The sequence below is a fragment of the Cherax quadricarinatus genome, chromosome 74 (assembly GCF_038502225.1).
Source record: "Cherax quadricarinatus isolate ZL_2023a chromosome 74, ASM3850222v1, whole genome shotgun sequence".
In the NCBI taxonomy this organism is placed as follows: domain Eukaryota; kingdom Metazoa; phylum Arthropoda; class Malacostraca; order Decapoda; family Parastacidae; genus Cherax; species Cherax quadricarinatus.
Window position 1 is genome coordinate 4616210 of NC_091365.1, and position 12071 is coordinate 4628280.

The 12071-nt window shown below is 43.9% G+C and overlaps 2 protein-coding genes across 6 annotated transcripts in view; one reads left to right on the top strand and one right to left on the bottom strand.

Annotated features, from left to right (window-relative positions):
* Positions 1–12071, bottom strand: part of LOC128700178 (E3 ubiquitin-protein ligase TTC3) — a 323006-nt gene that overhangs the window by 285703 nt on the left and 25232 nt on the right. The window lies entirely within an intron of this gene.
* Positions 1–12071, top strand: part of LOC128700171 (uncharacterized) — a 210381-nt gene that overhangs the window by 33608 nt on the left and 164702 nt on the right. The gene's annotated exons all lie outside the window — the stretch shown is intronic.

The following is a 12071-nucleotide window of genomic DNA, read 5'->3' on the forward strand; positions in this document are numbered from 1 at the left end:
TACTGTCGTGGTTACAGTCGTGGTTACAGTCGTGGTTACAGTCGTTGTTACCGTCGTTGTTACCGTCAAGGACACGTCAGCTGTCTGAACACGCTGGAACAAGTGTGAAAGTCATTCAAGAGGAAACTGGACGACTAGTTCATCTAAGTGCCAGATCAACCAGGCTGTGGCCAATATGTGGGCCAGCCGGCCATCAGCAGCAGCAGCCTGGTTGATTAGGCAAGCACCAGACGAGCCTGCCCCATGGTCGGGCTCGTCTGGCGCTGAAATATACCTTCATGAGAGTGGTATGTTCACTCACAGTATAACACTGACCAATACTGTCATTACAGTGGTATGTTCACTCACAGTATAACACTGACCAATACTGTCACGAGAGTGGTATGTTCACTCACAGTATAACACTGACCAGTACTGTCATTACAGTGGTATGTTCACTCACAGTATAACACTGACCAATACTGTCATTACAGTGGTATGTTCACTCACAGTATAACACTGACCAATACTCTCACGAGAGTGGTATGTTCACTCACAGTATAACACTGACCAGTACTGTCATTACAGTGGTATGTTCACTCACAGTATAACACTGACCAATACTGTCATTACAGTGGTATGTTCACTCACAGTATAACACTGACCAATACTGTCATTACAGTGGTATGTTCACTCACAGTATAACACTGACCAATACTGTCATTACAGTGGTATGTTCACTCACAGTATAACACTGACCAGTACTGTCATTACAGTGGTATGTTCACTCACAGTATAACACTGACCAGTACTGTCATTACAGTGGTATGTTCACTCACAGTATAACACTGACCAGTACTGTCATTACAGTGGTATGTTCACTCACAGTATAACACTGACCAATACTGTCACGAGAGTGGTATGTTCACTCACAGTATAACACTGACCAATACTGTCACGAGAGTGGTATGTTCACTCACAGTATAACACTGACCAGTACTGTCATTACAGTGGTATGTTCACTCACAGTATAACACTGACCAATACTGTCATTACAGTGGCATGTTCACTCACAGTATAACACTGACCAATACTGTCATTACAGTGGTATGTTCACTCACAGTATAACACTGACCAATACTGTCACGAGAGTGGTATGTTCACTCACAGTATAACACTGACCAGTACTGTCATTACAGTGGTATGTTCACTCACAGTATAACACTGACCAATACTGTCATTACAGTGGCATGTTCACTCACAGTATAACACTGACCAATACTGTCATTACAGTGGTATGTTCACTCACAGTATAACACTGACCAATACTGTCACGAGAGTGGTATGTTCACTCACAGTATAACACTGACCAATACTGTCACGAGAGTGGTATGTTCACTCACAGTATAACACTGACCAGTACTGTCATTACAGTGGTATGTTCACTCACAGTATAACACTGACCAATACTGTCATTACAGTGGCATGTTCACTCACAGTATAACACTGACCAATACTGTCATTACAGTGGTATGTTCACTCACAGTATAACACTGACCAATACTGTCACGAGAGTGGTATGTTCACTCACAGTATAACACTGACCAGTACTGTCATTACAGTGGTATGTTCACTCACAGTATAACACTGACCAATACTGTCATTACAGTGGTATGTTCACTCACAGTATAACACTGACCAGTACTGTCATTACAGTGGTATGTTCACTCACAGTATAACACTGACCAGTACTGTCATTACAGTGGTATGTTCACTCACAGTATAACACTGACCAGTACTGTCATTACAGTGGTATGTTCACTCACAGTATAACACTGACCAGTACTGTCATTACAGTGGTATGTTCACTCACAGTATAACACTGACCAGTACTGTCATTACAGTGGTATGTTCACTCACAGTATAACACTGACCAATACTGTCATTACAGTGGTATGTTCACTCACAGTATAACACTGACCAATACTGTCATTACAGTGGTATGTTCACTCACAGTATAACACTGACCAATACTGTCATTACAGTGGTATGTTCACTCACAGTATAACACTGACCAATACTGTCATTACAGTGGTATGTTCACTCACAGTATAACACTGACCAATACTGTCACGAGAGTGGTATGTTCACTCACAGTATAACACTGACCAGTACTGTCATTACAGTGGTATGTTCACTCACAGTATAACACTGACCAATACTGTCATTACAGTGGTATGTTCACTCACAGTATAACACTGACCAGTACTGTCATTACAGTGGTATGTTCACTCACAGTATAACACTGACCAATACTGTCATTACAGTGGTATGTTCACTCACAGTATAACACTGACCAGTACTGTCATTACAGTGGTATGTTCACTCACAGTATAACACTGACCAATACTGTCATTACAGTGGTATGTTCACTCACAGTATAACACTGACCAATACTGTCATTACAGTGGTATGTTCACTCACAGTATAACACTGACCAGTACTGTCATTACAGTGGTATGTTCACTCACAGTATAACACTGACCAATACTGTCATTACAGTGGTATGTTCACTCACAGTATAACACTGACCAGTACTGTCATTACAGTGGTATGTTCACTCACAGTATAACACTGACCAATACTGTCATTACAGTGGTATGTTCACTCACAGTATAACACTGACCAGTACTGTCATTACAGTGGTATGTTCACTCACAGTATAACACTGACCAATACTGTCATTACAGTGGTATGTTCACTCACAGTATAACACTGACCAATACTGTCAGTACAGTGGCATGCTCACTCACAGTATAACACTGACCAATACTGTCATTACAGTGGCATGTTCACTCACAGTATAACACTGACCAATACTGTCATTACAGTGGCATGTTCACTCACAGTATAACACTGACCAATACTGTCATTACAGTGGCATGTTCACTCACAGTATAACACTGACCAATACTGTCATTACAGTGGCATGTTCACTCACAGTATAACACTGACCAATACTGTCACGATAGTGGTATGTTCACTCACAGTATAACACTGACCAATACTGTCACGATAGTGGTATGTTCACTCACAGTATAACACTGACCAATACTGTCACGATAGTGGTATGTTCACTCACAGTATAACACTGACCAATACTGTCACGATAGTGGTATGTTCACTCACAGTATAACACTGACCAATACTGTCACGATAGTGGTATGTTCACTCACAGTATAACACTGACCAATACTGTCACGAGAGTGGTATGTTCACTCACAGTATAACACTGACCAATACTGTCACGAGAGTGGTATGTTCACTCACAGTATAACACTGACCAGTACTGTCATTACAGTGGTATGTTCACTCACAGTATAACACTGACCAATACTGTCACGAGAGTGGTATGTTCACTCACAGTATAACACTGACCAGTACTGTCATTACAGTGGTATGTTCACTCACAGTATAACACTGACCAATACTGTCATTACAGTGGTATGTTCACTCACAGTATAACACTGTCCAGTACTGTCATTACAGTGGTATGTTCACTCACAGTATAACACTGACCAATACTGTCATTACAGTGGTATGTTCACTCACAGTATAACACTGACCAGTACTGTCATTACAGTGGTATGTTCACTCACAGTATAACACTGACCAATACTGTCATTACAGTGGTATGTTCACTCACAGTATAACACTGACCAGTACTGTCATTACAGTGGTATGTTCACTCACAGTATAACACTGACCAATACTGTCATTACAGTGGTATGTTCACTCACAGTATAACACTGACCAGTACTGTCATTACAGTGGTATGTTCACTCACAGTATAACACTGACCAGTACTGTCATTACAGTGGTATGTTCACTCACAGTATAACACTGACCAGTACTGTCATTACAGTGGAATGTTCACTCACAGTATAACACTGACCAGTACTGTCACGAGAGTGGTATGTTCACTCACAATATGACACTGACCAATACTGTCATTACAGTGGTATGTTCACTCACAGTATAACACTGACCAATACTGTCATTACAGTGGTATGTTCACTCACAGTATAACACTGACCAGTACTGTCATTACAGTGGAATGTTCACTCACAGTATAACACTGACCAGTACTGTCACGAGAGTGGTATGTTCACTCACAATATGACACTGACCAATACTGTCATTACAGTGGTATGTTCACTCACAGTATAACACTGACCAGTACTGTCATTACAGTGGTATGTTCACTCACAGTATAACACTGACCAGTACTGTCACGAGAGTGGTATGTTCACTCACAATATGACACTGACCAATACTGTCATTACAGTGGTATGTTCACTCACAGTATAACACTGACCAATACTGTCACGAGAGTGGTATGTTCACTCACAGTATAACACTGACCAGTACTGTCACGATAGTGGTATGTTCACTCACAGTATAACACTGACCAGTACTGTCATTACAGTGGTATGTTCACTCACAGTATAACACTGACCAATACTGTCACGAGAGTGGTATGTTCACTCACAGTATAACACTGACCAGTACTGTCATTACAGTGGTATGTTCACTCACAGTATAACACTGACCAGTACTGTCATTACAGTGGTATGTTCACTCACAGTATAACACTGACCAATACTGTCATTACAGTGGTATGTTCACTCACAGTATAACACTGACCAGTACTGTCATTACAGTGGTATGTTCACTCACAGTATAACACTGACCAATACTGTCATTACAGTGGTATGTTCACTCACAGTATAACACTGACCAGTACTGTCATTACAGTGGTATGTTCACTCACAGTATAACACTGACCAATACTGTCATTACAGTGGTATGTTCACTCACAGTATAACACTGACCAGTACTGTCATTACAGTGGTATGTTCACTCACAGTATAACACTGACCAGTACTGTCATTACAGTGGTATGTTCACTCACAGTATAACACTGACCAATACTGTCATTACAATGGTATGTTCACTCACAGTATAACACTGACCAGTACTGTCACGATAGTGGTATGTTCACTCACAGTATAACACTGACCAGTACTGTCACGAGTGGTATGTTCACTCACAGTATAACACTGACCAATACTGTCACGATAGTGGTATGTTCACTCACAGTATAACGTTGACCAATACTGTCACGATAGTGGTATGTTCACTCACAGTATAACACTGACCAGTACTGTCACGAGAGTGGTATGTTCACTCACAGTATGACACTGACCAATACTGTCATTACAGTGGTATGTTCACTCACAGGATGACTGACACTCCCAGTAAACTAAACACTGGAGTGGTCACATTCTAATGGTATGGACTCACCGCTCCTCCAGTGTTGCTGTTCCTCCCTGCCCACTCTGTGAAGGACGGGTTCAGATTCACTTAACCAGAAGGCAGTCATCCTGAAGAAGGGCAACCATAGACAGCATACAGTTGCACAATCTTCACGTCCTCACACCCAAATTCCTTCGGTGCTGGTTGTGGGTGGGTGCTGAGGGAGGGCAGCACCAGGAAACACCTTCATGTGTGCGTGTGAGGCTTTGTGTTGACCCCCTCAACACACAAAGGGGTAAGATAAGGTTCTTTGAGCAGGGAGAGAGTAGACCTAGTAGCGACCAGCGAAGAGGAGGGGCCAGGAGCTGTGACTTGATTCTCGCAACCACAAATAGGTGTGTATGTACACACACCCACATACACGTGTCTAGGACAAAATGGTAACTAACACACACACGCGCACACACGCGCACACACGCGCACACACGCGCACACACACGCACACACACGCACACACACACACACACACGCACACACACACACACACACACACACACACACACACACACACACACACACACACACACACACACACACACACACACACACACACACACACACACAGAGTTTTTCGACACCTGTGTGAGGAATCATTCAAGACTCTATACACCGTGTATGTCGCCCATATTCGAGTACGCAGCACTAGTATGGAACCCACACCTGGTCAAGCACGTCAAGAAATTAGAGAAAGTTCAAAGGTTTGCCACAAGACTAGTCCCAGAGCTAAGGTGTATGTCCTACGAGGAGAGGTAAAGGGAAATCGACCTGTCGACACTGGAGGACAGGAGGGATATGGGAGACATGATAACTTATAAAATACTGTTGTTAGGTAAGACACATATGTAACAGTTAGGTATCTTTATTTCGAAACGTTTCGCCTACACAGTAGGAATTGACAAAGTGGATAGGGACAGGATGTTTCAGAGATGAAACACAGCAACAAGGGGTCACAACTGGAAGTTGAAGACTCAGATGAGTCACATGGATGTTAGGAAAGTATTTCTTCACTCACAGAGATACGATAAAACTTATGGAGCAGGGAGAGAGTGGACCTAGTAGCGATCAGCGAAGAGGCGGGGCCAGCTATGAATCGACCCCTGTAACCACAAATAGGTGAGTACATACACACATACAGACACTTTGATCTTGTGTATTCAGCACACTCCTTCAGACTGCCACCGGAGATAATCTACATTATTATTATTATTATAATCAAGGGGAAGCGCTAAACCCGGAGGATTATACAGCGCCTGGGGGGGGGATGTGGAAGGCATTCAGGCTTAATTCGGGGAACTGGAGCACAGATCCAATTCCCTAAATCAAGAGCCCCTCACCAACATCAAGGAGCCTTCCTTGAGGGGAGATAATCTACAGCATTAGCTGGGCGAGCAGCAGCAGGTGGGACGGCACAGTAACTGCCGTGATAGCTTCTTCACACCTGTCCCTCCCTGCCTGCCTTTATCTGCTAGAGTTGTGACTTTCCACTATTTCCTGGGGGAAATAGTGGAAAGTCGTGCCGTACCTCTCCGGGGGAGGTGTGGCAGAGAGAGAGAGAGAGAGAGAGAGAGAGAGAGAGAGAGAGAGAGAGAGAGAGAGACAGACAGACAGACAGACAGAGAATGCATATCAGCGCATATCCGAGGGACCAGAAATTGGCTGTGCTGGTCGATCTGGTTTGTTCGTCAGAAGAGCGTTCCCCTGACGCGGGTCTTTGTCAGTGGTTAAGCAACCACTGGAGTACCAGTGTTGGGTATCAGTGATCAAGCAACCACTGGCATACCTGTACTGTATACCAGTGATCAGTTAACCACTGGCTTACCTGTACTGTACACCAGTGGTTAACCACTAGCATACCAGCATTGCATACCAGTTAATTAACCATTGGCTTACCGATGTTGGGTTTTTTTCACATAGAAAAAGAGAGGTTATATTTTCGTGTCCAAATACACTAATTTGATTAAAAGATAAAATGTGGGGCCAGGAGCTGGAGCTTCGATGGTCTGGAACGATATCGTTCCAGACCACGGAGCTGAACTCTTCCCCAGGCTGAGGGACTGACCACCTCAAATACTATTTCTCCAAGGTTGATGGACTGATTACAACTTTTTCATTTCACTACTACACCTGCTGCCTCTGTGTCTGACTGAAGAAGCCCACTGTGTACGTGAAACGTTCAATAATATACCCAACTGTTGCACATGCGTCTTAGTCATCAACTTGTTGGTAATTTATGCAATTTTCAACTCAGTTCGAGGTTCACGGACTCCACGGACTCAAGAGATCCGCGGACCCCCTCAGGAAACCTAGGATCTCTTGAGTGCGCGGTTGGGAACCACTGATTTATGATAAGAGAAAGTGACCTGACCTTACTAAGTTGGGTCATTGGCTTAAGCCGGTAGGAGACTTGGACCTGCCTTGCATGGGCCAGTAGGCTTGCTGCAGTGTTCCTTCTTTCTTATGTTATTAAAAGAATCTGACAGCCTTTTCTTTTTTTCAGGTAAGGATGTGTGGGAGCGCCACTGGACACAGACACAGTAGGAGGAGCAGGTGCCAGCTGCTGGCACTTGAGAAGTAAGACTCCTAACTTTCCAAGAGGAACAAGCACTCTTCCAGTGTGGAAAAAGACACTTGTGTACATTTCAGGACATTTATTATAGGAAACGTTTCGCCGCGAGTGTCTTCATCAGTCCTCGGGGCTAAACGTTTCCTATAATAGTCCTGAACTATTACATAAGTTCTTTTTTCCACATCTTGTAGGTATCACCATTCCATTTCACACCATTCCAGTGCCTTGATGCCTGTGAGGTGGGGGTTCTCTTGATCCAGGAATTAGATCAGCTCTGATCCAAGGAAGGGAAACTTCCTTGGATCAGAGCTAATTACCTCCCCAGGCAACCTCAAATTCTAACCAATAAGGCGTCTGCTGTTAACCGAGGCGTCTCTCTCAGTCTGACAATGTTCTTCAAGTTGGAAAGATGGTGAATTCCTTCCGTTACTTGAGCGTCACAACACTCTCCTTCACCCCCTGTCTCAGGGACAGCTCCGTCTCTACCAGGATTAAGGCGACACCCGCAGTGTTATCTAACCCAGGAGGGTTATTAGTGTAGAATAACCCAAAAAACGCAAATAGCGTGTTTTTTAGGGTCCTAAACTGCGACCAGGAAATTCGACTAGCTCCTAGGTACCTATTTAGTGCTAGGATAACATTAGCAGCAGAGGTAAATATTGGTTTTCAAACACAGCTGTAGATGCGTGGAACAATCTTCCGAGTAGGGTAATAAAGGCTAAGACTTTGGGTAGGATTAAAGAGAGATTGGAGAAATATGAGTGAGAAGGCCTGGGTCTGACTAGTATCTGAGGTATAGAAGCTAATTCTTGGTAAGTTTTGGGAAATAGTTGAACAAGTGGGTGGGTAGGAATGGTTTGGGTTAGAGAAGGAATTTGCCTAGTTTGGGCCAGTAAGCCTACTGCAGTGCTCCTCCACTCTTATGCTCTTATTTCCTTCGTCACATCAGGAGGCCTTGGTCAAAGACTGGGCCACGGGGGCGTTGACCCCCGGAACACCCTCCAGGTAGCTCTAACCTCACGTTTAGTCTTATATAAATCTCCATTTCTCTCTCTCTCTCTCTCTTAAAAATTCTTCAACCCTCCCCCAGCAGAAACAAAAAATGTTGGACAAAAGTAGCAACAGCCTCTTTGATCGGGCAATCAACACGAAAATATGGCTTCAAGTCGGGCTACGAGGGTAGAACAACCCTGGAAACCGGCCACAGGTATGGTGGTTGATCTGAGAAACAAGTGAGTTGGCCACCCTCTCTGCTCATGTATGGAGGAGGTGGTAATGCACACCCAGCAGTGTCTTCCCACGGATGTTGTGTCTCTCCTGATAATCCTCTCGTGGAATGCCACGCTCCCTCATTTGACCATTCCGCAGACACTGCCTCAAACTTGTCGATTAACACCCACAAATATGTGAGAAAAACACGTAAGTGATTATCAAGACAGTTACTGAGAATACGTTTCGCCCAGCAGGACTGAATAAGTCCCTGATGGGCGAAACGTATCCTCACTAAATGCCTTGATAATCTCGTATGTGTCTTACATACATACATTGTGGTACCATGTACCACGTTAAACTGTACCTCAAGCGATTAGATCCAGTCGATTCATAAACGAAAACATCCAGCTGGAATCCTGGGCGGTGGAACCGTATAGTCACGTTTCCCAACCCCTGGTGCCCCTGCTACCTAACATTAAACAAATACAAGAACGTAATTTCACCATGTACGACGCTAAACCGTACCTCAGGAGATTAGAACAGTCGATTCATAAACGAAAACATCCAGATGGAATCCTGGGAGGTATAAACGTATAGGCACGTTTCCCAACCCCTGGTGCCCCTGCTACCTAACATTAAACAAATACCAGAACGTAATTTCACCATGTACGACGCTAAACCGTACCTCAGGAGATTAGAACAGTCGATTCATAAACGAAAACATCCAGATGGAATCCTGGGAGGTATAAACGTATAGGCACGTTTCCCAACCCCTGGTGCCCCTGCTACCTAACATTAAACAAATACCAGAACGTAATTTCACCATGTACGACGCTAAACCGTACCTCAGGAGATTAGAACAGTCGATTCATAAACGAAAACATCCAGATGGAATCCTGGGAGGTATAAACGTATAGGCACGTTTCCCAACCCCTGGTGCCCCTGCTACCTAACATTAAACAAATACCAGAACGTAATTTCACCATGTACGACGCTAAACCGTACCTCAGGAGATTAGAACAGTCGATTCATAAACGAAAACATCCAGATGGAATCCTGGGAGGTATAAACGTATAGGCACGTTTCCCAACCCCTGGTGCCCCTGCTACCTAACATTAAACAAATACCAGAACGTAATTTCACCATGTACGACGCTAAACCGTACCTCAGGAGATTAGAACAGTCGATTCATAAACGAAAACATCCAGATGGAATCCTGGGAGGTATAAACGTATAGGCACGTTTCCCAACCCCTGGTGCCTCTGCTACCTAGCAGTAAACTGATACCAAGTTGCACTCTGTGCAACCATCTTTGCACGCTGGTAGGCTCTCTGATCTTTGAATCATTTATCTATAAATCTTTTTCCTCTGACGAACGAGTAAACTTTTTTTCTTTTCTTTTCGTGTACTAGCTCCCTTTTCCCACCTGTAATATATCCTTTCCAATTTTTGGAGGCCTGGTCTGAGATATGGCCGCGGGGGGGGGGGGGGATGATCCCTGGGACCACTAACGTGTTGTAATAAAGTTGGTAGAATTACCGACAATATGTGAAGTAAAAGGACACAAGTGCAACTAATGTGACATTTTATTGTGGCAACGTTTCGCTCTCTAGGCTTGATAAAGCTCCTAGAGAGCGAAACGTTGCCACAATAAAATGTTACATTAGTTGCACTTGTGCCCTTTTACTTCACTAACGTATTACAGATATAGGACACATGCGCAACTAATGCGGCGTTTTATTGCGGCAACGTTTCGCTCTCCAGGGGGCTCTTTAAAGCCGTTGCGCATTAGATGCATAAGTGTCTTATTTACCTAACATATTGAGGGTAATTCTACCAACATTATTACAAGATGTAAAACCTCAGCGTGGTTTAGAAAGACACGTAAGCAAACACTATAACATATTTATTAGAAAACGTTTCGGTCCTGGGACCTTGATCACTTCTAACCACTTGATCACTTCTAGAAGTGATCAAGGTCCCAGGACCGAAACGTTTTCTGATAAATATGTTATAGTGTTTGCTTACGTGTCTTTCTAAACCAACTTGTCGGTATTTATTACCAAGGTTTATACCAAAACCTCAGCGTCTCTACCTGCACTTGTACATCTGTCTCTACCTATACTATGAGTGCCTATAACTCTACCTTCGTATCTACGTGTACCTACACTTGTATTTCTAACTGCACTTCTATACTTCTACCTGTAACTACACTACATTTATCATTACCTCTAATTCTAACTTACATTATTACCTACACATCTACTTCTACCCGCACTCAACTAGAACTATAAGCTTGGTGGTACCATGGGTGTGTGTGTGTGTGTGTGTGTGTGTGTGTGTGTGTTAGTTACCATTTGGTCCTAGGCACATGTCGATTAGACACTAGGCCTGTTGTATGTGTGTGTTAGTTACCATTTGGTCCTAGGCACATGTGTGTGTGTGTGTGTGTGTGTGTGTGTGTGTGTGTGTGTGTGTGTGTGTGTGTGTGTACTCACCTATTTGTACTCACCTATTTGTGGTTGCAGGGGTCGAGTATTAGCTACTGGCCCCGCCTCTTCACCGGTTGCTACTGGGCCCTCTCTCTCCCCGCTCCATGAGCTTTATCAAACCTCGTCTTAAAACTGTGTATGGTTCCTGCCTCCACTGTGTGTGTGTGTGTGTGTGTGTGTGTGTGTGTGTGAAGATGTCATTACCATGGGTGTGTGTGTGTGAAGATGTCAGCAGTAGGACTGAAGATGCCATTACCGTGGGTGTGTGTTGAGTCTTAGTGATAAACTAGAGGGAATCCCACGTCTGTGGTATCTGTCTCCGCATCCGCTCACTCCCTCCCATCACCAATCTCCTCCCCCCTCCCCCCCAAAACACTCCCATTACCAACCCTACCCATCACTAACCCTTCGAACAATGGAGGAAGTAGAGAAGCTACTAGACC